At 50.1% G+C, this 26,594-nt stretch overlaps 1 protein-coding gene across 11 annotated transcripts in view; it reads right to left on the bottom strand.

Annotated features, from left to right (window-relative positions):
• PITPNM2 (phosphatidylinositol transfer protein membrane associated 2) overlaps nucleotides 1–26,594 on the bottom strand; it is a 140,220-nt gene that overhangs the window by 105,694 nt on the left and 7,932 nt on the right. For all 11 annotated transcript variants that reach the window (XR_013366460.1, XR_013366461.1, XM_077875379.1 and 8 more), the window contains exon 2: nucleotides 2,630–2,736. The gene's annotated coding sequence lies outside the window, so the exon portion shown is untranslated. The remainder of the gene's footprint in view (nucleotides 1–2,629; nucleotides 2,737–26,594) is intronic.

Genomic DNA, 26,594 nt, shown 5'->3' with positions numbered 1-26,594 from the left:
CTCCAGACAGTGAGCCCGGGCCTCTCCATGCTCAGGAGCACAGCCTCGGATAGGCCCCATGTGCTCATCCTCCCGACCAGCCCCCGGAGGGACGGGACGTCTGCTGCTCTGCCCTCGGAGGTTGGGGTGCCTGCGCAGGGGAGGGAGAGAGGCCCACGCCGGGCCACAGCCTCCACCCTGGGCCAAGGGGAGGCCAAGAGGCCGGCATGCGCAGTAGGGTCGGAAAGTGTGTGTCAGCACTGCCGGGGGCTGAGGGCTGAGGTCCTGCCGGAGGCATCAACTCTCTTCCTCCTCAGGAGATAGTGACCTTGCTGAGGCCTCACAGAGACAATGGCAGGAAGCGCCCCTCCCTGAGAGAGCAGGGGAGTCAGGAAGGAAGCCAGGACCCTGAGCCTCTGCCTGCATACCCTCCCCTCCGAGGCTCGGCTGGAGGCTCATGGTAAATGCTAGCAGTTCTGCACACTGGATCACAATAGTGAACATCTTTATCTTCCACCCTGGTTGGGGCCCCCCTCTTTCAGGCAGACCCTCTCTGCGGGTGGCCCTGAGCCCAAGCCAAGCAGATGCAGACCACAGCCAGGCTGCCCCCTGCCCTGCGCCCACCCCACCCCCACTTCCTGTACGAAAGGGCTCCTGTTCCTTTGGAACAAGGAGCTCCTCTAAAAATAGACCCTACTCCTTAGCCCTTTCCTTCCTCGCCCCCCCTGCCGAGATGAGGTTGGGGGGGGGGAAACTTCACATTCTCGGTGGGGAGGGGTTGCCTTTCCCCAACCCCTCCACATGCAGGCCAGCCAGGGCCCAGCAGTCCTGATGCCCAATGCCCGCCAGAGCCACAAACTCCCAGGCGGAGCTCAGAGGAGGGTGGGGGGCAACCATGATCTTCCTCCCTGCCAAGCACAGAGGTGAGACTGGAGGGTGGGTCATCTGGCCACACCTGGGTAGAAAGTCAGGTGGGTGGGACTCCTGTCTGTTCTGTGTGTCTGGCACCCAGATCAGTACCTGGTTCAGCCTCAGGACGCAGTACATATTCACTGGATAAATGAGTAAAGCAGAGGAATTCTGAGCACAACTGGGGTTAACTAGGGACCCCCCAGATAAAGTGGTCACAAGGCCACCATCTCGAAAACCACCTAACTGGGGAATGCTGTTGTTAGGAAGGAAAAGAACTGCCTTCTGGTAGAAAAGGAAACACGAAGCAAAGGAACTGCTATCAGAACTCAGGTCTGGTGGGCAGAGAAGTGCTCCCCAGGGCCCCTGTGGCCAGCAGGACAGGGGCAACCTCACCAGCCTTCGGGGAGGCTCAAGGGCAGGCCTGCGTTCCATGCCAGCCTTCCCCCATGCCCACCCCAGCAGCTGAGACTCTGAGCCTCTCCGAGAGTGAATTAAAACAAGACAACAAAACAAAAATACAACAGAGCACTCTCTCTTCTTAGCACTTGGAGGCCTTTTTACAGCAACTGAAAAGAATGAGCAATTATAGAGAAAACAGCCCGCAGTGCCAACATGGAAACACGGGGAGGGGGGGCACCCGGTTGAGACCTTGTCTGCCATGTGGTTCCCCAGCAAGGAAGGGAGGCCAAGAGGAGGCCAGGGGCTGACCCGGAGCCAGGAGGCAAGGGAGGGTGGGGCCTGGACCCGTCCTTTGGGAAAGCCAGGGCCATATTTGGAACATCATGCCATGTGCTTCAGAGTCCAGACTTGGGGTCCAATCCCAAGCTCACACTGACTAGCTGTGTGACCTTGGGCCAGACACTTGCCACCTCTGAGCCTCAGCTTTCTTGTGTAAAATGGGATCATAATGGATCCTGTGCACTTAGCAGAGCCAGTGTGTTCGCAGCATGTTTAGAGACACTAATGCTACCACCAGCCTCTTCCCCCCATTAGGTTAGTTTCTCCAGATGGAACATCTATCCTCCTTATCCCCAATGTTCAGACTAGCTGAGTGGGGTCCAGTGAGAGGGGTTGGTTGGGGTTTAGAATAAGAAAAGGCAATACCGCTTTACTTACTCTACCCACCAAAGGCCTTGGCATGACAAGAAGGGGACAGGGTGAGGCCTGTGCCAGAGACACGGGGGCAGGAAATGGGATGGGATGGACAAGAAGCCCAGGAGGACCCAGGGCAGGAGAGAAAGAGCTAAGCAGCAGGAGTCCCACCAAGGCCCCCACTGACTCCACAGAGGACCTCAGACACACCATGGCCCCCCACTCAGTTTCTCTTCCAGGGAAATGCTTACATGAAAACACACACTTTTTTTTTTTCCCTGTGTCACTGACCACTGCCAAGGCCTAAGAGTCCTGAAACTCCTGTCCTGCCCTGTTTACTGGGAATGGGGAGCCCAGGCTGGGCCAGGGGCTCCAAGGGAAGAGGAGAGGGGCCCCTCAGGGCAGTCTCTATAGCAAAGAGTCACAAGGGCCACCAAAGGAGGTTGTATCGTATCTGGAATCTAAAGGAACCACAGACAGAACATCAGTTCTACCTACTTAGTGAAGAGCAATCAATATTTGCAAGAAGCAGGATCGATTAATACAATCTATCCCATTAATCAGATAAAGTCAGATGTTTAAGGGAAAAGAAACAGCAAGAGAGCCCCTGCACCCCCAAACTCCAAAGCCAGTGGGTGGTCCTTACCCGTTGGTCCCTGTGAGAAGGCTCCCTCGATGTCCTGCCACAGGAGGAGGGACGACTCACTAGGCACGCAGGAGGGTGTCAGGGACCAGGACACACGTGTCAGCATCCTGCAGGGAGAAGCCGGGAGGAAGGAGGTAAGACAGACACCAGCCACTTTGGTCACTCAGAGCAACCTGGCAGGGAAACCAACATGGCCCGGCCTCATCCTGAGCAGCGCCAGAGACCGGAAATCTAGCTCGCCAAGGGGTGAGGACGGGGGATGCTGGGCTGAAGTCTGCACTGGATGAAGGGACCCAGTCTGGAATGCAGTCCCCGAGGCTGATGCCCCCAACACTGCCCAAGGCTCGCTCTGCTTCGGAAGAGAACCAGAACCCACACCCCCAAGCACACACGAGCTTTCTCAGCACAGACACCCAGCTCAGAGCTCTCGGCTTCAAACCTGAGATTTTTCACCTATCAACCTTTGGGACTGCAGAAGCCCAGGCTGCAGAAGGGCAAACAGCAGCCTAGACTCCTTGGCCACCAGCCGGGAGCATCCTGGTGGTGCCCGGGGCAGGGTCACAAGCAGCATGTGATACAGACAACACTCTCCTTCCCATCAAGTTCCTGCGGTTGGGCAGTGTGTAACTGGAGACCCACCTCCGCCAAATATCCGGAGGCCAGAGATGAACACTGATGGAAAAGGTGAAGAAATGGATTTCTGGGGAGTCCCGGGTGCATCTGCCTCTGAGACGTCAGAAAAATTCATAGGCACTGCTAAAACCGCCACTGAACCTGGGGCTCCCACCATGACCCACACTTACAGCTCAACACATTCTTGTTTGTCTGATGCACTTGCTAGACCCCATACTGAACCCGGGGAGGGGGCAGCAGCCCCAAAAGCCTTCTCCTGACCATGACCAGAAAGCAACCCTCCCACTACACCCCACCACACCCCACTTCACACTGGAAAGCTGTAGAAGCATGGTTCTTCAGGAACCAATTCTCAGCTCCAGAGAGACACACCCCCCACCACCACCAACAGCTGAGGCCAGGCATCTGGTGGCTCCAGGGACACCAGCCTATGCCCCCAAGGGGCTAGCAATCTTGACAAAGGTAAAAGTAAAGTGAGGGGCATGTTGGGGAGGCTCAGGATAGCAGAAGTGATAAACTGCCAAATGAGGGCACAGGCAGTAAGAGTTGAGAGGAGGGAGAGAATCTAACTGGGGACGGCACAGCAGTGGGAGGTGAGGCCGCAAGCAGTGGAGACCAGCTTTTTTACACGCCCACCCACCGCACTGCAGGCCCACATTTCTGGAGAAGCCTCAGCCAATTCTGCAAAGTCCTCTTCGGGCTGGGCCTGCAGGTGCTGAGGCTCCCTCTTGGCCATGCACCTGCCCCTGCCCCTCCTGTCCGTGGCCGCGAGTACACCCCCACAGACACGCTGGACCCTTAACAAACAAAATGTCTTGAGGGCCCGTCCCAGGTTCCAGGCCCCCCACTGCACATGTAGGGGAAGGTTGGGGAGGGGCTCCAGCTTCTCTCCTCCACATTCCCCTGTATTCCACATCTCACTGCACACACATGCCCTGCCTCTGTGTGGTTTCTCCGTTGTTTCTTCGCTTCCACCACAAAACCTCTAAAGCCAGTGTGAGGTCAGTGTCAGTCTCCCCAGTTTCAGAGGTGAGGAAACCCGCCAGGAGGGTAGGGGGTTTGCCATGGTAACACACCAGTCAGTGGGGAGCTGGATTCTGAAGGCCGGGCCCTCTCCACCCCACCGTGACGCCTCCCATGGGTGAGAAGGTCAACTGTGACTCACACCCAGCAGAATGAGATCTGCAGGGGCTGCGAGAGAAAAACGCAAGCTCCTTACAGAGAGGCACACTGTGGGGAAATCATCTTTCTGGCAAAAAATTAAAAAAAAAAAAAAAAGCATTTAAAGTCCAAAAAGTGAATGCAAGATCTGCTACATGTCTGCTCTTCAGGGAACCTCTTGGGACCTGGGGGAGCTGGCGGGGGGTGGGGTGGGAGGAGGAAGGTGGGCACAAATCATCACTGGGATGAAATTGGAAGATACTGCCAGGCGAGTCAGTCTCCTCCCGTGACCCCTCACACAAAAGCCGAAAAGCCAACCAGCTCCCAACCTTAGGGAAGATGAGAAACCACAACCCAAGCCGTTTCTGAGAGCTGTTGGATGCACATTCCACACACACCTGTCATGGGGTGCAGGGATCGGAAACTGAAATACACGCTGGTGTGTTTGTCGCCGATGGTCAGGAACAAAAACAAAACACGTTTGTGCCTGTAAGCGTTTCTCCCTGGTTTTATTGAGATATGATTGACAAAACGGTGATATATCTAAAGTGCACAACGACGGGATATTTTACACCCAGGAGCGGATTCCCATCATTGAGTCAATTAGCATATCCATCATCACCTCACAGAGCTACCCTTTTTTGGGAGGGGGTGGTGGGTGAGAACACGCGAGTTCCATCCTCTTAGCAAATCTCAATTATATGATACAGTATATCATCAACCGTACCTGTCGAGGTACAGTATTAGAACCTCTCTGTTACATTTCAAAATTGAAATCTTCACTATACCTCTTGAATGATGTGGAAAACTCCGGGGCGGGGGGGCAGGAAAAAACAAATAAATAAAGCCCACCTTTTGGAGGAGTCAGAACCCGCTTTCCTGAAAATTTTTCAGATCCCTAGCTAATTTCAGGGGATCTGAAATTCTTACTAATTCAGATGAATTAGTAAGTGAATCTGTTTCTCTGTACAACGTCTATTAATAGGATTATCGGTCTCTTCTCATCCCCACTAAATAAATGTCAAACAAACACTTAAAGAATACCGGTTTGTGGGGTGCCAAATTACTAGCTTGCCCAGACGTCTGCATGTCTCAGGCTGGCCCTGGTTGAAAGCATGAGTTCCAAACGAGTGGGTGGCACAACCGAAGTTAAACACTGTGGTTTCCGTCCCCCGTTGACATGGAGACCGTGAGGCAGGTGGCAGGAGAGCGTGCACAGAGGGACAGATGCGAATACTGGGGGCACCACGGCAAACCGCACCGGTTGCTGGCCTCAGCCAAGGTGTCACCATGTTTGATTTCATCTGGAGGCACGGCTCCTCGTTTTTTGTTTTATTGAGATACAATCTGCATGCCATACAGTCACCCTTCTGAAGTGTATACAATTCAGTGTGCTTAGCACATTCACACAGCTGTGTGGCCATCCGCACTCTCTATTTCCAGAACACTTCCTTTGACCCCAAAGAGAAACCCATATCCATTACTAGCCGCTCTCTGTTCCCACTCCCCCAGTCCCTGACAAATGCCAACCTGCTTCTGTCTCTATTGATTTGCCCACTCTGGGCGTTCCATAGAAATGGGCATATAACACAAGGCCTTCTGAGTCTGGCATGTATTCAAGGGTCATCTGTGTTGTTTAGCAGGTGTCAGTGCTTCCTTCCCTTTTATGGCCAAATAATATTCCACTGTATGAACACACCACATCTTGTTTATCCATGTGGGTTGCTTCCACTTTGGGGTCATTGTAAATAGAGCTGCTATGAGCATCCACATACAAGCTTCTGCATGCAGGTGTGTTTAATTCTTTGTGGTCTATACTTAGGAGTTCCCAACATATTAATAAAGTAACTGAAAACAAGCAATATATCTGTATTTTTGAAAAGATAAAAAGGGTGCAAAGTAAGCATGAGTTTTCATCTTGTCCCTTTCTCCAGCAACTGCTCCTCTCTTCAAGAAGCCAATACCAATTCTGAGTTGGTTCTCCCAGAAGCAACCTAAACACACACACACACACACACACACACACACACACGCATGCACACACGCACGCACGCACGCACTAGGAAGAAACCGAGCGACCAGATGAGGCTGGAGTCAGCCTCATATGCTTTGGAAAATGCAGCACAGGGTGCAGTGTGCCTCTCATCCAAAGCTGCTGAGGAAAGAAGAGGTGACAAGGCCAGGAGACAAAGGGGAGGGCTAGGGGTGGCAGGCTGTGCCATCTCTCAGCTCGGTGACCTCCAGCAACTTAACCTGTGTGCTTAACCTAATGTCCCTGGGACTCAGCTACTTTATCTGTAAAAGAGCACTGAGGCCAGCACCTACTTCATAGGACCACTGTCAAGGGCCAATGAGCCACCAAGGACCAGTGCTAGGCTCATGCCCGGCCCACGCTAAGTGCTGTGGTGTGTTTGTTGGGCTGTGGTTACTACTGCTGCTGCTCATCCCTCTGACCTAATCCTCAGTTTCCTCATCTGGAAAATGGAGGTAAACACCTCCCATACATAATTATGGGGTGGAACACAAAAGACCCCTGGGGAAGGGCCCAGGTGCTATCATTGCTGATTAGCCCTTCAGCCACGCACTCCCACTGTTGGGAGCCAGGTCCCTCCCCTGTTCTATGCCTGCAGCTCCTTGGGTCACTGGACTTCTTACTTCTTGTCCCTTCCCCTCCCCCCTCCCCCACCGGAATCTTCCGGAATCTTCTCTCTGCTTTCTCAACAGATGGGCTACCCTGGAGCTGAGCTTCCTTCTCTGAATCCCAGACTGTGGAGGCAGCAGGGAAACCCTCAAGGACCTTCAAAGTTGAGAGCTCTCAAATGAGGAAGGAAGCATTAGCAAGACCATCAGAAAGCTGTTAGAAGCAATTTTCCTCCCAGCTGGCAAAAGGCAAAGCAGAGCTAGAGGAAGAAACCCGGACCTGGGAAGGCAGAACAGGGAAGAGAAACTGAACAATGCTCCCTTGGGCATGCAAAAGTTCACTGGGGAGAAAACCAGCATGCACGCGCGCGCGCACACACACTCACTCACACGCTCACAACAAAAAGGAGAAATTCTTAGCCTGCAGCAGTTGGTAGCATTATGTAAAATTCCAAGCCCACAAAAATATCATTTGGATGATAAAAAGTTAAATTTAGCTAAGTACAGAGTGACTAATACTATGAGGGACAGGCGGCACCCCCAGTTGCCTGGAGCTGATACAGCTGGCTTCTAGAAACTTTTGACAAGTAACCAAGGCCTGGTGCAGCACAGAATAACAGATTATATAATAAGAGGCACAGCCATTAGCGATACAAAACAGACAGTAAGTGCTGCAGCCTCCTGCAAGGGAAGGAAGGGATGGCTGGGCTCGGGCTTGAGGTTCTCCAATAGAACCTTGCCCTGGATGCCCGGGCCACAGGCATCTGGCCATCCAGAGGCATCTGCCAGGGGAGCCAGGTCCTGGAGGGTGTCTGTGGGCAGGCCCACCCGCCTCTTCTGCAAGGATCTTTTCCCAGAGTGGATGTGGCACATGGTTACCATGGCAGACCAAGGAGACTTGGCCTTGTCTCATGACCCATGTTAACCAACAGAATAAGCTGGAAGTACCACTGTGCCAGGTTCAGACCCAAGCTCTAAGGAAGGCCTAAGAACTGAAGGCAGAGACTCAAAAACAGGTGTTTGCTGTGTTCATTGCGGCAAAGTTCATGGTAGGAAAAGGTGGACGCAACCCAAGTGTTCATCCACAGATGAATGGATAAACAAAATGTGGGCCCTACATGCAGTGGCATATTGCTCAGTCTTAAAGAGGGAGACAATCCTGGATGAGCCTGGTGGACACCACACTGAGTGAAACAAGCCAGGCACAAATGAACAAATACCACATGGTCCCACCCATCCAAGGTGCTCCCAGGAGTCCTGTTCACAGGGATGGAAAGTAGAAGAAGGGTGGGCACCAGGGACTGCAGGAGGGGAATGGGAAGTTGTTGTGTAATAGGGTCATAGCCTCAGTTTTGCAAGATGAAAGAGTTCTTTTTTTTTTTTTAAAGACTTTATTTGAGAGAGAGCGGGTGAGAAGAGAGCTCAAGCAGGGGGAGAGGGAAAGGGAGAAGCAGACTCCCTGCTGAGCAGAGAGCCTGATGTGGGGCTCGATCCCAGGACCCTGGGATCATGACATAAAGCCAAAGGCAGGTGCTTCACTGACTGAGCCACCCAGGTGCCCCAAGATGAAAGAGTTCTGGAGGTCAATGGTGGTGAAGGTGCACAACAGTGTGAATGTACCTAATGCCACTGAACTGGACACTTAAAAATAGCCAAAGTGATAAAGTTTGTTATATGTATTTTACAATAAAAAATGAAAATAGGAGGAAAAGGAGGAGGCCTGCACACTTCTGTGTTTGCACTCTGGGGCGGGGGAAGCAGCCACCATGGAAGAAGCCCACGTAAGATCACTGAGCCATGAGAATCCCAAGCCAGTGACGGGGAGGGGTGATGCGGAGGGGAACCACTGTCCCAGCCAAGAGCCCCAGCAGATAGAGCCAAGTGCCAGCCCTGACTTACAACCATGGGAGTGGGGCCATCCTGGAAATGGATCTTCCACCTCCAGTCAAGCTGTCCCAGCTGACACCAGCAGAGCAGAGATGAGCTGTCCCCACCAAGCCCTGCTGAAACTGCCATGTTGTGAGCAAATAAAATGGTTGATGTTTTAAACCACTAAAGCTGGGGAGCACTTTGTTGCACTGATGGATGTCTGACACCATGGTCAGGCTTTCTAATGGCTTTGGAGGGAACCTCTGTTCCTAATGTGAGACCTTTCATGCACTCATAGGTGAGTCACGGAGACAAAGCAGTGCCTGAATAAGTCTCAGAAAGAGACTCCTTTTCTACTCTCCAAATCCCCACACATACTGAAATCCAATAGCTGCTGTGAAGGCCATGGGTTTCTCCATGGAGCAGCCAGGCCGTCTATCAACTGACTCAACCATCCTGTCCAGAGCAGGAATGTGTATGCTGAGCACAGAGATTTGGGGGGGGGGGGGGGGCTGTGGGAATGACCCAGGGGTGAGGTTGAGACCAGAGTTCTCGTTGAACTGACTCTGGGTCGGTCAGTTCCCTTCTCTAGGATCCATTTTTCCACATGTCCTATGAGGAGGCTGACCTCTAAAGGACTTCTCCATTCAGCTCCAACATTCTGTGAGTAGAGGAACATACACCCCTTCCAAGCCTGGCCCCTAAAATGCCCACATGACCTTCAATGCCCTTGGTCTTCTCTCACCAGGCAGCTGACAGCCTAGGTCCCATGGAAGACCCCAGGGGAACCCCAGCAGATGGCAGAAACACCACAGGAAAGTATGCTGAAGCCCCGAATCACTACACGGAGGCCACCCCCAGAGCATCTAAGTCAACTATAAGAAGTGAGAACAGTCTTTACTGGGATATGTTGAGACTATAATAACTGTTATAGCAGCTAGCATTACTTATCCTAATACATGCACCAAACTGTTACTACACTTCCATCATGTGAAGGATGCACAGGAGAATCAGGCCCAGGCCTGATCTCGACCCTCCTGGCATCACCAACCTTGTTAGCAATTCAGGGAGATGAGATACAGGACGCTTCTGCACCCACCAATCACACACTAAGCACATGATGAGAGCTTTTTCACATATCCAAGCCTCACTCCAAAAACCTTACAATATAGGTTCGTCAACCTGCTTCCAAAAACCTTTTAATGTAGGTTCACCTCCACAAAACACCAGAAGAGTAAAGAAAGAATGAAACCAAAATGAAAGGAGAAACCCTATCCTAAGACTCCTGAGGATAATATATAAGCAAATGAGTAAAAAATAAAAATCTTGGGCAGCCCGGGTGGCTCAACGGTTTAGCACCTGCCTTCAGCCCAGGGCATGATCCTGGAGACCTGGGATCGAGTCCCACATCAGGCTCCCTGCTTGGAGCCTGCTTCTCCCTCTGCCTGTGTCTCTTCCTCTCTCACTCTCTCTCTCTCTCTCTGTGTGTGTGTCTCTCTCATGAATAAATAAATAAAATATTTTTAAAAATAAAAATAAAATAAAAATTGTAACCATGTGCTTCCTGGTAGGCAAAGCAAAGAGGGAAATATGCCAGGCCACAGAGCTCTCGCCAACAGTGAAAAACATACTGGTTCAGGCCAAGAATCAAACTTTTCCTTGATAGGAGCTCTAAGGGAATGCTCTCCTGGGTCCCTAGGTGAAGGATTCGGTGTTTGGGCAGGAGGCAGCAAGAGTAGGCCAAGCTTGCCCTGGAAGCTGTCCCCTCCATGGCACAGGGCCAGCCTTTCTGCCCTGCCTGTGGCCCAACTGGCTATTCTGACTACAGCAAGTTCCCAAGTAATTCCTCCTGCCCATTCATGTCAACATGGCAGCATGTGACAATGATGGAAAATAGTTACATACCATACCACGGATGGGTTGTTTACACCATCTGGCTACTAGAGGCAGTAACTATTGTCAGACACGTGCCGGGCCACAAATGCTGTGCCTCAGTACCGATGGCAGCCGGGCTGGGGGATTCAGGTAGCGACCTTCTGGCCCCCATATGCTCCCAACCATGGGGGCCCAAGAGAGGGGTCTGCAGTCTTGGCTAGCCTGTGCCCAGCTGGCCTCGGCCCCTGCAGGCTAGAAGCAGAGCGCTCAAGCTCCCGCCCTCCTCTCTAGGCTGAGCAACGATAATAACAGTCTCACTTCCATCTATCAAGGACTCCTTCAGGACTCGAGTGCTCCAAACAAGACTTTGCTCAGCAAGACAGCTTGACTCTACAGGCACCTGAGGGATTTCTCCAGTGATCCCGTGCTGCAGATTCTCAGGCAGATCTGGCACTGCTGGCTTGCATTTGAAACTGCTTCTCCTGAAGCTCTGTCATGAACAGGGGTGGGGGAAAGGACAAGGATCCAGTATCACAGCTCCAGGAGGATGGAAGGGTGGCAGCCTTAACCTTACCCCAGTGAGAACTTCTTCCTTCTGGCCCTGTGGCTCTGCTGAATTATGATACCAAGCTGAATTTCTGGGTTGACATTACATTTTTTTTCCTTTTTTAAGAAACTCGGGGTGTTGGGTGGGTTGTTCCATTATTATTTTCTTAATTTTAGTAAAAGCAAAAAAGTTCCACTGTTCAAAAGTAGCAATTTTTTTTTTAAGATTTTATTTATCCATTCATGAGAGACACACAGAGAGAGAGACAGGCAGAGACATAGGCAGAGAGAGAAGCAGGCTCCCTGCAAGAAGCCCGACGTGGGACTCGATCCCGGAATCCCAGGATCATTCCCTGAGCCGAAAGCAGACGTTCAACTGCTGAGCCACCCAGGCATCCCAAAAGTAGCAATTTTCTTAATGGGAAACATACGCTTGCCACCCACATGAGCAGCTATGTCAGTTCAGCAATCACAGCAGCCTGTGAATACGGTAGGTCGTGTCACCTTCTTGACAAATGTGAGTCAAATGGAAACTCATCACAAGTGCCCGCATGGCCTCCCATGGTGGCTTCAAGCTCTGACAAGGCTTTCAGGTGGGTGCACCGTAGGGAAGGTAGGGCTATGTTTCCATCAACTATGAACACACAATGTTTGGGGCTTTTTCCCAACTAACACCCTCTAAGACACAAAATGCCCCAGACAGAGTGTCCAGGGCCTGGGTAGCACATGGTTTGGGCTCCAATGCTATGTGGCCACCTCGCCTCCTGGAATCTGAGTTTGAGCTGTAGAACGAGGGATTGTGGCTCGAAGCAATCATGAACGGGCTGTCGAGTCCCAGGGTAGCTAGGATGCACTGGTCTATATCAGGGGGCTCTCTCTGGTCTTGGTCCTGCTCTTTCCTGGGACTAGTGTTTCTCTCTCTGCAAGTCGGGTGAGAACCAAGGACCCACACATGGATGGATGACCTTAAGAAAGTCATAATGCACGGCCAGACAGAACATGAGGCCCATTCTCCACAGAAGCAACGCTGCCTGACTGCGAGTCAGCTCACGCACACACCTACACCCTCTAAAAGCAGAGACTCCACACGGCATGGGTTTCCTGATGATCATTCCAGCTTGGGATGACAACTGCACTGGTAATACATCTCAAACACCTCAAGGAAGCTGGTGGCAGTGCAAAAGCCCAAGTGACGTCTCTTTGAAGCTCCTCCTTGACAGTCGGATCCCCAGAGCCCCAGCATCTACTCTGCACCTCCAAGAAGAGCAGTTTCAGACAGATGTCTGCTCCACTCCCCAGCTTCTAGGTGGGACTGGGCAAATGCTCTTTTTGCAAAAGTTAGCTAAGTTACTGGGGACACAGGAATATGGTGATGAAGATCACACCCAGTCATTGCTTGCCAGATTCACTCATACTAGTCTAACAAAACACCCAGCAGCAGGCCAGGGGCAAGCTTCTTGTCTCATTTCTGAGATAACACCTCAGGATGGGGAGGTCAGCCTCAGGCCCTCATGTCAGAGAAGGGGTCTTTTCAGGGACCACTGAGCCCCTAGAGCCCAGCCAATCTCCTTGACCAGAGAGATCTCTATCTCCAGCCCTCAACGCCTCCTGAGTGGCTCTCATACCTCAGCGAGTGGCCAGCACCAGGCACCACCAAGCTCTTGCCAGATCAAGATGAAATAAGACCATGGCTAATGCGGCAAGCTGCTCAGAAAGCTCTGTATATTCTCTTTTCACTCTTAGAGTAGACCTTTCCTATTTTTTAGTGTTCTCAGCTCATGAGAGGATGGCTACCGTGAACTGCTGCTTTTCTCTGTGGTGTGTTAATTATACAGGACATAAAATTTACCATCTTAACCATTTGTACAGCCATCACCACCATCTATCTCCAGAAATGTTTCATCTTCCCACAAACAGAAACTCTGTACCCCTTAAAACATACTTCCCATGGCCCCTCCTCCAGCCCCTGGTAACATCTGGGAGTCCTGTAGCTCTTTAAAAATAATGTCCTTACCTTGGCAAATTTATTTTGTCATTTCACAGGTCTTGGTGTAATTTTAAAGCATCTGGTACTTCTCAGATCCTTGGTGATGGACTAGCTGACAGAGGAGGGGAACCCCCACTGGGAAGGAACCATTCAGGCAACTCGCCCACAGGAATCAAGGGGTCCCCCCACCCCCACCACCGTGTGCAAGGTGGCTTCTAATAGGAACCAGTATCCTCAACTGGCTGTGCCAGGAACTCAGCTAGAGCTGCACTTTGCGGTAGAAAAGGCTCTCACATGGTTTTCTCCAGATTTTTCATTTTACTTAAAAGCTCTTCCTTGCCTGGGGTTTTGAGGTTAAAAACCACTGCCTCACACATTGTAAGTGGGAGTGTAAATTGGTACTACCTTTGTGGAGAGCGCTTCAGCAACAGCTATCGAAAATAAAAGGAAAACACGCCTTGACCTAGCAGTTCTACTCCTGGAAATTTATTCCACGGATATGAGAGCATATTTGCATGAATACCTCCATACCACAATACTCGCTGCGGCACTTTTTGCTTCCAGGCTTCTGCCATTACAATACAAAACTCCATGAAACAGATTTAACTAATGATGATAGATCCATCAGCTGAACACTAAGCCCATCATTAAAAAAGACCCAAGCAATCTAAGTGAGCCAACGGAGGACCACCTCCAGGATTTATGAATTGTTAAGTCAACACAGCAGGAGCACAACAGTAGGCAGCCATTTGTGGGGATTTTTCCTAATATGTACTCATGTATGCAGAGAATCTTCCTGAGAGAGTACACATAGGCACAAAACTAAGCGATGATAGTTGCCTCTGGGAAGGAAAATAAGGAGACCACGGACATGGGTACAAACAAGTCAGCTTGGTACCAAGTATAAGGTCTTTACATATCCAATGTTTTTCATATCAAGTACAGCCTTGATCCTCTATTTTATTTTAAGATTTTATTTTAAGTAATCACTATACTCAACATGGGGCTCGAACTCACAACCCTTGAGATCAAGAGTCACCTGCTCCCCTGATTGAGCCAGCCAGATAACCCATCCTCTCTTTTATTATTTCATTGTAACCTGTAAGTTTTAAGTTCCATAAATCAAAGAACCTATCTAATTTATTTTTAAAACCTTGCTAAAACGGGCATCTGGGTGGCTCAGTGGTTGAGCATCTGCCTTCAGCTCAGGTCGTGATCCTGGGGTCCTGGGATCGAGTCCCACATCAGGCTCCCTGAAAGGAGTCTACTTCTCCCTTTGCCTATGTCTCTGCCTCTCTCTGTGTCTCTCATGAATAAATTAATAAAATCTTAAAAAAAAACTCGCTAATGTCTCACATAACATCATGTACATATTTTTTGTTTTATGATTTTTTTAATAAGTGAAAGAATAGGTGGATGAATAAGTGAATGAATAATGAAGAAAAGCATTTGAAACATTACAAATATTCTTTAAATACTAGAAAGCTCTGAGTCTTGAGTTGTCAGGGAAGGAAGACGTAGAGTGGAAGCAGACACTGGTTGAAAAGTGATTATCTTGGTAGAAAAAGCAGACTCATTAAAGGAAGATACACATCATGGATAGTACGGTTAAGTTGATGTTAGAAGTTTATTGTACAAGAGGGCATCTGGCAGGTTCAGTCGCAAGAGTATGTGACTCTTGATCTCAGGGCTGTGAGTTCAAGGCCCATGACGGGTGCAGAGATTACTTAAACAAATTAAAAATTTTTTAAAAGATTTTATTTAGGGGATCCCCAGGTGGCTCAGCGGTTTGGAGCCTGCCTTCGGCCCAGGGTGTGATCCTGGAGTCCCGGGATCAAGTCCAACATCAGGCTCCTTGCATGGAGCCTGCTTCTCCCTCTGCCTGTGTCTCTGCCTCTCTGTGTCTCTCATGAATAAATAAATAAAATCTTTTTAAAAAATAAAAATAAAAAATAAAGATTTTATTTATTTATTCTTGAGAGAGAGAGAGAGAGTCAGAGACACAGGCAGAGGGAGAAGCAGGCCCCATGCATGGAGCCCGACATGGGACTCAATCCCGGGTCTCCGGGATTACGCCCTGGGCTGAAGGCGGCACCAAACCGCTGAGCCACCCAGGCTGCCCAAATTAAATTTTTTTAAAAAAGGAAATTTAGGGATGCCTGGGTGGCTTAGCAGTTGAGCATCTGCCTTTGGCTCAGGGTGTGATTTATTCTTTAAGAAAATTAAAAAAAAAAAAAAAAAAGGAAGTTCATTGAACTTTAAATTTTTTAAATTTAAATTTTAATAACTATGTTTTTTAGAAAGCCAGCATTTCATGTTTCTTTTTAAAGATTTTATTTATTTATTCATGAGAGACCGAGAGAGAGAGAGAGAGAGAGAGAGGCAGAGACAAAGGCAGAGGAAGAAGCAGGCTCCTCACAGGGAGCCTGATGTGGGACTTGATCCCTGATCCCGGGATCATGCCCTGAGTCAAAGGCAGACACTCAACCACAAAATCACCCAGGCGTCCCTATGTTTCTTTTGATATAGCAGAATGCAAAAAAAAATAATGGGTGGTCCAAACGATTTTTAAACATTTTTTTATACCACATTCCAGTCCACCTGTTCCATGAACCACATATTCCTAAAGAATCAGAGAGAAAATCAAAAAAGCCATCACTTTCCAGTGAGGCAATAACAATTGTTAAAAGCTCTCCAGGGATTGGTGCGAACTCAGCTTGGCCTCTTGCCCTATTAACCTCCATGACCCTGCCTGCCAGCTGGCAGCAACCATGACCCTTTAGAAGTGGGCTGACCAGCAGAGCAAGGCCACCAGGCTGCCAGGAAAAAGCTGTCACAAAGTCCAACAACTCAGTCCTTAGGAAGTTACAGCCCCCTTGGGTGGTCGTAAACCACCATGGCTCAACTAATTCAAAAAATTCATAGCAGCAAAACCACATCAAGGAAAGAGAGGGGAAAAGAAGTGGGACAGAGGGAAGGCTGCTTAAAAAGGAATTAGTGGGAGCCGGAGGGTTCAGCCTGAGGGCTGTATGGCCGCCACACTCCATCCCACCCTCGGAGCACAGCCTTGAGCCAATGACCCGGGCTGCGGCCTCGCAGTCCTGCCTGCTGCATGATTCAGCAGCATCCCTAGGAGACTGAATTATGCCTAATGTCCAGCATTTACTCAAAAGGGGCAAGAAACGCCTTTGAGAAAGAGCTGGAGCATTACCAGGGCCACGTGAAGACTTCCTCGGCCCCGAGACTAATGAGGTGACCTCATCCAAATGACCATGATGTGGTCTCATCTGTGCTCTGGCTTCTGACACTCGGACTCTCCTAACCAGCCACCTTGGGGATCCCTGTGCGGGGATGTGCAACAAGGTGACCGCTCGCCCTGGAGACCATACTGAGGTCCATCTAATATGTTCTGCACATTGCATCCCTGGTCCAGGGTTGGTGCTGATCTTAAGGCAGTGGACTCCAGCCTCTGTAAGGACAGCTTAGTGGCCCACAAAGGGGCTCAAGACCTCAGAGATTCCTCAGGGGAACCCTGCGAGGATGGCTTTGTGTTCCGTCTTTCACAGATGAGGAAATTCTGTTTCGGGGGGTTACGCAGCCCAGCTGAAGCCCTACAAGCCAGAAAGTGGGACTACCAGACTCGGGATGCAGGTTCCCAACTCCAGGCCACATGTCCATAACCCAAACACTGGACAGGAAGCTTGGCCCCAAGAAACAGTCTCGACCCGACCCCAGGAGTGACCTGGAATGCTCTGCATTGCATTACTGTCCCTACATTTCCCTGGGATTCTAGGCTCCAGTGAGGCAGAGGAGATGCTGCAGCTGCCTCAGGCTACCTGGGAGCTACCCTTATTTCTAACCAGGAAAGGAGGCCACTGGTTTGTTGACACCAAGCAGGACGCCAGAGGTGCTTCTTCCCATCAATCCACCAGCCTGTTATCTCTGGCACTCAGGAAAGCCATGACAGCTGTGCACCTGTTTTGCAACTTGGCCACTATCCTGTCTTCCTATTTCTTTTTTTTTTTTTTAAGATTTTATTTTTTTGTTCATGAGAGACACAGAGAGAGAGAGGCAGAGACACAGAGGGAGAAGCAGGCTCCATGCAGGGAGCCTGACGTGGGACTCGATCTCAGGTGTCCAGGATCACGTCCTGGGCCAAAGGCAGCACTAAACCGCTGAGCCACCCGGGCTGCCGATGTCTCCTTATTTCTAATTACTTTTTGGTGTGTCTGCTTTGAAAACCCGAGATGAACATGTATCCATTTCAAAATATTAATTCTGCAACCTCCTTTCAGTTCTGCTCCACTTCCTTTTCCTAGCCTGTTGGCCTGGCTTCAATCTACAGAAACATTTAATATTGATGGCAGAGGGTAAGCTTGTCTCAAAGGGATGCCTCTTGCAGCAGGGGTTTCTAGACACTGTTGTGACACAATCTGCAGTAGCATTCTATGCCCCTCAAACAGACTTTGGAAGATGCTGCCACAGTGTTTTATTATTAAGGAATAAGTTGCTACTGATTGGCGACATTCTTTATCACACTGCACTCTGTCTATCCCTCAGTCTCTAGGTTATTAAGAGTAATGGATGTTGAACTTTATCAAATGCTTTTCTGGAATCTATTGAAAGCATCCAAGTGGGTTTTTCCATCTTCTTTCTTTTAGTACATTTCCTAGTAAATAATCATCTGCTTATGTTTTTGAGACTGGTCCACACCCAGTGTAATGAGCCCTGTGCTCAGTGCTGTTTTTGCAAATAATTTCCGCCTAGAGAAGAAAGAAAGCGAAGGAAACATGGAGAAGAGCGTGTGTGTGTGTGTGTGTGTGTGTGTGTGTGTGTACCCGTGTGCACTGCATACCATCTGAACAGCAAGCTAGTATTGTGAATTCATGTGTCACACACAGGGCACACTGAGGACCAGAGGAACTACACATGAATTGGGATAATCACAGAGGGCTTCCTACAGTAGGGCGGCAGAGAAGACTCAGGAACATCTGGATTTGAGTCCTGCCTCATGTAGAGCCCAAAGGCATGCTTTCCTAGCCCATAATTTTCTCTGTAGTAAAACAGAAATAATCATAGAGCAAAAGAGCCCTTCAGAGGCACCCAGCGCAGCCTCCATCTGCAGATGGAAAGAGGTTCAAGGGGCGAGCTGATTTGCCCAAGGCCACAAGCCACCTCTATAGCCTTTCTTGGCTCCATGGGGAGGGGAGAGAGAAATAAAGAGAGCTTTGAGATCTTGGGCAAAAAGGAAGAAGAGAACCCCCGGTGCGTCATGACTTTCCTGTAATAAACATTCCTCTTGCTACCTTGGGAGGGTCTGAGTCAGGAGGCAGCCGGAGGGCTGGACTCAGGGTGTAGAGGGCAGTGGCCAGAGCCTCTGTGGGGGAGAGGGGCTGATCCTGGAGCCGCCCACTCACACAGCCAGGTCAACGGGGATGTCCCTACCTTCTATACCAACACACCTGAGCAGATGCACTTGAGTGGATTTTGGTGATCATTCACTCATTCATTTGACCAGTATGGAGACCACACTGGGTTGAAGGGTGTGCCTCCAAAATTCATGTTTTTCTTCGAGCCTCAGCATATGAGGTGAAGCCTGTGACCCCTCAGTTCCCACAGCAGTCTGTGGCAGGGCCACACTCCACACCCACGCTGTCTGTATGAGCCTCAACCTCAAGTGGGGTCCATTCCTCTGCACACCCCCGCCTGGCTCCCCCAGGGCCTGCAGCACCTGCCCTCAGTGGAGCCAGCTCCCACTCGCTTTGCAGCTGTGGATGCCAGGGACCCCATGCAGATGACATCTGCTCTTTGAAAAGGTATTTATCTTTCCACTCACTGAGAGCAAGCAGAGCCATAAAAGGACATGCCCGACATCAGGTGCGCAAGTGTTCCATAGAGACAGATGTCGTTCACATGCAGGGATGGGGCTGGGCCATTGACTGCCAGGAACGCCCTCCTCAAAGATCAAGAGGACCAGTACACAGGTCTGCACTGAGCTGGGAGGCCTCAGCCGGATCTCTTCTGATGTCTGGGGAAGCCAGGTGCTCCATAAAAGTAAAAGCAAGGTGGGATCCAGCCCAAGTCTCACCTGAAGTTCTAAATTGTTGGGGTTTTTTCCTTCCATTTTAATTATTTCTAAGTCCACCATTCACAGGACATTCCCAGTGTTATAAAACCACCACCATGATTTCCAAAACATTTTCCATCATCCCTAGCAGAAGCTCTGTACCCACTAAACACGAACTCCTTCCCTGGACCCCCAGTAACCACCATTCTACTTTGGTTCTATCTCTCTTTTTTTTTTTTTAAAGATTTTATTTATTTATTCATGAGAGATAGAGAGAGAGAGAGAGACAGAGAGACAGAGATCCATGCAGGAAGCCTGACTTGGGATTCGATTCCAGGTCTACAGGATCAGGCCCCGGGTGGATACCAAACCACTGAGCCACCCAGGCTGCCCTCTACTTTGGTTCTCAATGAATGTACCCATCCTGGGCACCGTGTATAAGCAGAATCATGCAATACCGTTCTTTTCATGACTGGCTTCTTTCACCCACTTTAATGTGTCTGAGCTTCACCCACACTTGAGCACATGTCAAAACCTCCCTCCTTTTTTTTTTAAGGATTTATTTATTTATTTGAGAGAGAGAGCTTGAATGCAGGAGGGGCAAAGAGAGAGGGAGAGAGAAAATCTCAAGCAGACTCCCTGCTGAGCTCAGGGCCTGATGCAGGCAATCCCACAACCCTGAGATCACCACCTGAGTCAAAATCAAGAATTTGTCTCTCAACCAAATGAGCCACCCAGATGGCCCTCCCTCCTTTTTTATGGCTCAATGATATTCCACTGGATGGACATCCGTGTTTGTCCATTCATCGGCTGGTGGACAGTTGGGTTGTTTCTACCTTCTGGCTGGTGTGAATAGTGATGCTAGGAACATGGGGTATAAACATCTGTTCAGGTCCCTGCTCTCAATGCTTTTGAGTAGAGTAACCTAGGAGTGGAACTGATGGGTCACAGGGTGATTCTGTGTCTAACCCCCAGATTGTTTTCCACCTCAGCCACCCATTTTACCTTCCCACCAGCAGTGTACAAGGCTTCTCATTTCTCCACATCCTCATCAACACTCCTTATTTCCTATTTTTGGATAGCAGCCGAGCCTGAGATTTTAAAAGGAGGAATTCAAAAAGAGTGGCACCTTCCCACTTTATGCCTGCTATTCTGTGCGGAGCCGCAGAGAGTGCCGGTTATAGAGGCAAGAGAAACTAGTTCCTGCTCTGGGGCTTCTAGCTCTGCAACTCTGGACAAGTAGTTTAGCCACTCTGAGCCTCAGTTATGTCCATTGTAGGAACAGAGCTACGGTGCCAAGTGTCACTTCCTACCCAATCCAAAGCAGTGTATTTGCCACAGGAATAGAAGAGAGGATTTTCATAAACTCTACAGGATGGCATATAGGTGATAGGAAGAGGGGTTGGTTTTAATGTCCCTTAATATAGCTTTTATGATAATGTATGGAAAGGATGGGGCACCTGGGAGACTTGGTCAGTTAAGCATATGACCTCAGCTCATGTCATGAGCCCAGAGTCCTGGGATCAAGCCCTGTCTCAGGCTCCCTGCAGTAGGAGTCTGCTTCTCCCTCTGCTTCTGCCACTTGCCCAGCTTGTTCTCTCTCTCTCTCTCTCTCTCTCTCAAATAAAGAAATAAAATCTTAAAAAAAAAAATGTATGGAGTGCAGCCCGGGTGGCTCAGCAGTTTAGCACCGCCTTCAGCCCAGGGTGTGATCCTGGGGACTTGGGATCGAGTCCCATGTCGGGCTCCCTGCACGGAGCCTGCTTCTCCCTCTGCTTGTGCCTCTGCCTCTTTCTCACTGTGTGTCTCTCATGAATAAATAAATAAAATCTTTAATTACAGGAAAAAGTAGCAAGATGAAGGAGCAGGGAAAATTCTAGATAATCTGCTGAGGGTGGCCTTGGCTCAAGATAATTACTCGACACACTCATACACACATGCACACATACTCATACCACTCGAACCTCACCATAGACTCAAAGTTTGTCCCAGTCGATTATGTCACCAGATCCAAAGAAGGGACATCCCAACCTGCCAGGTGAGGAAATGGCAGCCCAAGGGGAGGGAAAAATCCCACCCAGGGTCACACCACACAGCATAAATGGAGCCCCTGGTGTCCCAGTGCCATCCAGCCAAAGCACAAGATAGCTGTGGACACTGGCCTCCACGCAGGGCGGGTCCCACAGCTAGCCCTTCCTCATCATAAGCAAGCATCTGTCTCTGTCTCTCACACACAGACTGAGGTATCAACCGAGAAGCCAAGGCAGCCCAGGGAATCAAGCCCCAAGAAGGAAACAGGACCCTCTTTCTTCGCTGGCAGAAGAAGCGTGGAGCTTCGTGGGCCCCAGCCTGGTATCTCCATAGTGATAGAACCACAGAGGCTGTGAGCCTAAAAATAAAACCTCTACCTCCTGAAACCCCCCATCTGTTCAGCTCCAGCTGTGTGTGTGTGTGGGGGGGGGTGTTGCCAAACCTTAGTGACACTGGCTGGCCAACATCTAAGCAGCAAAGAAAAGCACCCCCAAGCCGTGAAAACAGGGAAACAGCCCACCCAGGTCACTGGTACCATAAATTACCATCCATGACACTGCCCTGCAAGAGCCAGTGAAGACTGTCCCCCACAGGGTCCCAGACAAATGGGCTCTGTGTGGGTAAGTGCCAGCAAGCAAAGAGGACCCTGCCTTCTGGACACGAATGTTCCAGCATGAACAAGTACTCTTTCATGCCAGGCCTTGGGAGGCTCCACGTAAGTCCTGGAAATATGAAGTGTTTTTTCTCCAAGTGCACCTTGCAACAAGTTTGCCCACTGGAAAAAAAAAAAAAAGTTTACATAATGCTTAGATTCCCAAGTGGGCTCTCAAAAGCCTACCTAGCTCCCAAATGGGTCCATGATATGGTAAACTATCTAAAATAGCAGTGCAGCCTAGAATTTCAGGTCCAGAATGCCCTATCAACTAACTTGGGGAAGTCACTCATCACCTCTGGGCCTGTTTTCTCACCTATACTGTGGGGTTAACTGCAGGAGGACTGTAGGGGAGATGCCTTGAGAACTCAGCCACTTGAGCACCCGGCAGGTGGTCATTCTGTTGGCAGGCTAGCCCGATACCCTAACTACTGAACTTCCTCCCACTAGCCACTAGCCGGTAGTTTGCACGAGCAGAAACCCCCTCACTCTCAATCTGCATGAACTTCCACAGTTCAACCCTCTGCCTCAGTTTATATTCCAAGTCATCTGCAACATGGACCACAACTTATGATTCCTAGTACGATCTTAACTATATTACAGCTAATCTTAAAAGTCCTTAGCTTTCTCAAATAAAGCACCATGAATGCCAGCCCTCATTAGCCATCCAGTCCTAGGTTAATAATTAAGCACCTTTAATTGGCGGATATGGAAATATACGGCACAGCTTCCGAGGCACCACTGCACACGAAGCTAGCCCTAGGATGGTAATGGATTTCTTAAATCAGCTCATAAAGCTAATTCACATCGAAAGTTAATTAGCCTAATGAAGGCAAGTGTGACTTAGTGAATTCCAGACTGACTTTCTGCTCTGACTCAGCCACCCCAGGAGGCTGCCAATGTCATCCTCTTGGCTCTGACTTCCTGGAACACTGAAGGAGGGGCCCAGGGGACAGTGCTTCGGGAGGCCATGTGTCTCCTACTGCTAATCATCAGGCATCAGCAAGTGCTCTGAAGGCTGCCAAGAGGCAGGACACACGGCCATCACCTTCTCCTGGGGCTGGCTCTGCAACCTTGCAACCTCTGCAAGGGAGAGAAACTTCCAGCAAGTGGAAGTCACAGATAAGCCCTGGTGGGCAGAAGGCCAGGCACCACTAGGCCTCATGTCATCACCGTGCAGGGCAACTGGGAGTCCACCAACCACCCCCACACACAGCATCCCTAGAAGGGAGCATCTCTCTCTACCCCGCTGGATAGATACAGAAACCAAGACCCAGAAAAGTGCAACTGGCAAAGGCCACACCCCTTGGAAATGGTACAATTCCTGCCTATTAGCTCAGCCATCTCTCACTGTCCCCATCCAGAGCCAGCATCTCACTGGCCCAGAAACAACCCAAGTGTCCCATCAATAGATGAATGGATAAGCAAAATATGACCTATCCATACACTGGAATATGGTTCAGTCATTTTTAAAAAAATGCAGTTCTGTACCTTGAGGGCATTCTATTCAGTGGAATAAACTGGTCACAGAAGGACAAATACAGTATGACTCTACTTACACAAGGGACCCAGAGGAGTCACATTTCATTGCAATGAGAGTGGAAGGGTGACCGCAGGGGTTGGGGAGGGGGAGAGAGCACTGGTACTTCATGAGGACAGGTGAGAATGTTGTGGAGGAGGATGGTGGTGGTGGCTGCACACCTGTGTGAACATGCTTACCGCCACCAACCTGTACGTTCAAAAATGGCTAAGGTGGTAAATTTGATGTTATGTGTATGTTACCTCACACAGAAAAGGGGATGAAACATGGACCTCTCCCTGCTTCAGTGTGGATGAACCTTAAAAACATTGTTTATGTGGAAGAGGCCGGAAATAAAAGGTCACATATTGTATGACCCCCGCTATATGGGACACACAGAATAGGAAAATCCAGAGACAGAACGTAGATGAGTAGTGACCAGGCATGGGGCAGGGGGCGGGGAGGTGGTGATGTGTGTGTGACTGCTAATGGGTGTTTCCTTCCGGGGGATGAGAATATTCTGGAAGTAGCCAGAGGTGGTGCTCGCACAGCACTGTGAAGGTACTCTATGATACTCAATTGTACACTTCAAAAATGGTTAATTTTATGTTTTGTGAATTCCACTTCAATCTATAGGAAGGAAAGGACATCCAGCGGCCCTCCCCGCCTGTTCCCCCACCCCATCCCATGTGCCACATAGGCTGGAACCTCCATTTTCCCTCTGCAACCGGCCCTGAACATAGCCAGAGGCTGGGAATCCTTCTGGGTTATTCTAAACATCAGTCAGGAACAAGCAAGCAAGCAGCCACTGAGGCAGGCAGGTAGGTGAGGCCACCTTCCCATTTCCATGCACTCGGAGATTTCATGAGGCCCCTTCCCAGGTCCACAACCGGGCAAGACACTCCAAGGAAGACCCCCCCCTCCAAAAAAAAAGAGATAACTCGGCCTCTGCCCTTGGGAGCCCCACCTGTGGCTGGGTCATCTGGGCCCAGGAGCCGCCCCAAGGAAGTGGGGCGGGAAGTGTCCAGGAAGTGGCTTACATAATAGTGTGAGCAGCTGGAGGGATGCATCTCCGTCTGGACCCAGGACCCAAATCCCCCACTCCAGACACATGCCTCTAGGCCGTCTGGGAAAAGCAAACCCTGGAGCACTTGCTGAAGGGACCCTGAGCTAAGCCAGAGGCTCCATATAGGCCCACCTACACCATGTGCTCCTCGTGGCCTGGGGCCACAGGCCTTGGGCTCTCCTGCTTCCAGGAGCCTCGATAAACTAGGATAAACTAGGAAGTCAGGCAACCGTGGTGCAGGTGGGAGATACAAAGCCTGTTAACCCCCTCCTCTTCCACTGCCTTCCTGCTGAGCTCCTAACAGGGCCGCTCTGGGTCCTCGCTCTTGCTCTAATGAGCCTCAGAGTGAGGACAGAGCAAAAGTGGGACAGGAGGAGGGGACAGACACAGACCAAGCTGACCCAGTCCCCGATAAGAACCCAGGGTGGGTGGTAAGCGGGACCTCCCCCCCTTCTAGACAAGCTCACTCTGAACTGAACTGTGCCCTTTAAAACACTGCCTGCCCACCCCTACAGGCAGGGGTTGACTGGACCCTATTTGCTGCTGGTAGGAAAACCGCTCTCATTTTAGGGGGATAGACATAGGCAGGAGAGCACTGGGCCCCACTTTGTGCCTCTAATCGTGAGCCTCCTGGGTACACAGCTGGCAGACTTGACAACAGGACCTGAATCTGGCCCCAGAGTCATGTACACAGCCAACCCTGACCTCAGAGCACGCAGCCCCGTCTTGGGGACTCTGCTCTCTAAGTTTGTGGAGCTCTTTGGCCTCTTTGGAAAGCAAAAGCTACAGAACAAACAGAAAAGGAATTCTGTTTTCCCCTCTGGGGAAAAAAAAACCTAAAAGAATAAAAAAAAACACATACAAACTCAAACTGAGAAGTATCAGATGCTGTTCAGACTGAACCAGATCAGGAAATACTGATGCAACATAACACAGCACAGGTGTGTAAAAGCCATGACCGAACGTGAACATAACTGTGCAGAATCGGAATCACGTGAGGTCAAGAGTGAACGTCCTCTGGGGCTGGCCCAAATCACGACCCCTGCAAGTTATGGTGTCGACCAGTGTGAAACAGGGCAGGTGAAAGCACTGGGTGCCAAATCACGACCCCTGCAAGCCCACGTTTCCTCACCTGTAAAATGGGCACAGCAGCATTTATTTGGGTTAAATGAAACACATGGGGCAAAAAACTCTCTGTACCAAACGGTATTACAAAAAGGTGGACAATTGAGAAAGGGCCCTTCACCTCTGGACCTCTGGTCACTGCCTCTCCCAACATGGTCATCAGGCCCCAAATCACCACCAGCCACAGTGCCGCTGGGCCCTGGAGATTCGGAGACAAACAAGCCAAGGTCCCTCAGCCTGAGGAGCCAGACCAGGTATTCACCCTGTGGCTTGGAGAGGAAAGAGCTGGCTTCTCCTGGCACAGCAATCTTGGTATCTGAAGTCCATAATCAAGAGTCAACCTAGTTGGGCATGAGACGTGTGCCATCATTCGCCTAAATCCTCCAAACAGCCGTCCTTCAGCTACCAGGCCACCTGGACAAACCTGAGTGAACTGGATCGGATGGCCCAGAATTTATAAGCCAGGCTTCAGGTTCACTGCTGTGCCCTTGAGTCTCAACTCTGCTCCATGCCCAATCCTGGGACCTCAAGGTTTCAGGGAAATGGAAAGTCATCCCTCCCTAAGGAAAGGTCAAACCCTTGGACTTGGTTTTTTCTAATGCTCCTTCTGGCTTGCGGGTCTCCCGTTCATAGGATTCTGAATTCCTTTCTTCCCCCCAGCTGGAAAGTCAGGCGGAACATTCCTCAGGAAGGAGACTTCCAGCCAGGGGGAACAAAGAGGTGAAAAGAAAAATAAGCGAGCGCTATACCCCATGGTCCCCCAGCAGAGCAGGGCCGGGCTGAGCTGGTCAGTG

Source organism: Canis aureus, chromosome 27 (assembly GCF_053574225.1).
Source record: "Canis aureus isolate CA01 chromosome 27, VMU_Caureus_v.1.0, whole genome shotgun sequence".
Lineage (NCBI taxonomy): Eukaryota > Metazoa > Chordata > Mammalia > Carnivora > Canidae > Canis > Canis aureus.
The sequence above is the reverse complement of the archived record's forward strand: the minus strand, read 5'-3'. Positions and strand labels throughout refer to the sequence as shown.